We start from the raw sequence: 1463 nt of genomic DNA on the forward strand, positions 1-1463 counted from the left end.
TGTAGACCAGGCTGGTCTCAAACTCACAGAGATCCGCCTGCCTCTGCCTCCCGAGTGCTGGGATTAAAGGCGTGCGCCACCATCGCCCAGCTTATTCAGTGTCTTGAATGTGGAGAGGAGCAGAACATCTCAGTCATCATTCAAGGAAGATCTCGCTGGTCTCATCTTGTTGCTGTTGTTTTGTTTAGAGATAGGGTCTTATGTAGTCAAAGTTGATCTTGAACTGATTCTCCTGCCTCTGCATCCTTAGTGGTGGAATCACAGGCATGCTTTACCATTCTTACCTTTATTGTATGTTTAGTTTTCGTAGTACTTGACATCCAAATCAGAGTCCTGTGTGTGCCAGGCAAGTGCTCCAGGAAGCTATGTAGCCCTGTTTTGTGTATGTGTCTCTGGGTTGCCCAGGTTGGCTCCTGTCTCATCCTCCAAAACAGCTGGGACTATAAGAAATTATACGTGACTGAAAGTGAGCTTTTGAATTGGTATAATAAGCTGGGTTGTAATAGTACACACCTTTAATTGTAGTACTCAGGCAGGATCTCTATGAGTTCTAGGCCTGCCTGGTCTTCCAGACCAGCAAAAGTTACATGGAAAGACACTGTTTCAAGAAGGGTTTCTCTGTGTAGCCCTGACAATGCTGGAGCCCATCTGTAGACCAGGCTGCCCTTGAATTCATAGAGATCCATCTACCTCTGCTGGGATTAAAGGTATGTGCCACCTCTGCTCCACCCCTCTACTTCATAAGTGCCAAAATTACAGGTATTTGTGACCAATCTTGGTTTCTTTTCTTTTTTTTTCTTTCTTTTTTTTTTGTTGTTGTTTTTCGAGACAGGGTTTCTCTGTGGTTTTGGAGCCTGTCCTGGAACTAGCTCTTGTAGACCAGGCTGGTCTCGAACTCACAGAGATCTGCCTGCCTCTGCCTCCCGAGTGCTGGGATTAAAGGCATGTGCCACCACCGCCTGGCTACCAATCTTGATTTCTGTGGCACTGAGATCAAACCCAGGACTTCATACAGGTTAGGCCAGCACTTGACCAACTGAACTGCGTTCTTAGTCAAAACTGTTTTTTTAAGTTTTCATTTAAATTTAGTTCATTTTTTTACATTTTTATTGATATTTATTGAGCTCTACATTTTTCTCTGCTCCCTTCCCTGTCTCTCCCCTTTCCCTTTCTATCTTCCCCCAAGGTCTCCATGCTCCCAATTTACTCAGGAGATCTTGTCTTTTTCCACTTTCTACTTCCCATCTAGATTAGATCTATGTAAGTTTCTCTTAGTGTCTGCATTGTTGTCTAAGTTCTCTGGGATTGTGGTTTGTAGGCTGGATTTCTTTGCTTTATGTTTAAAAACTACATATGAGTGAGTGCATGTGATAATTGTCTTTCTGTGTCTGGATTACCTCATTCAAAATAATGTTTTCTAGCTCCATCCATTTTCCTGCAAAATTCAAGCTGTTGTTATTTTT

This window comes from Microtus ochrogaster, chromosome 7 (assembly GCF_000317375.1).
Source record: "Microtus ochrogaster isolate Prairie Vole_2 chromosome 7, MicOch1.0, whole genome shotgun sequence".
Taxonomy (NCBI): domain Eukaryota; kingdom Metazoa; phylum Chordata; class Mammalia; order Rodentia; family Cricetidae; genus Microtus; species Microtus ochrogaster.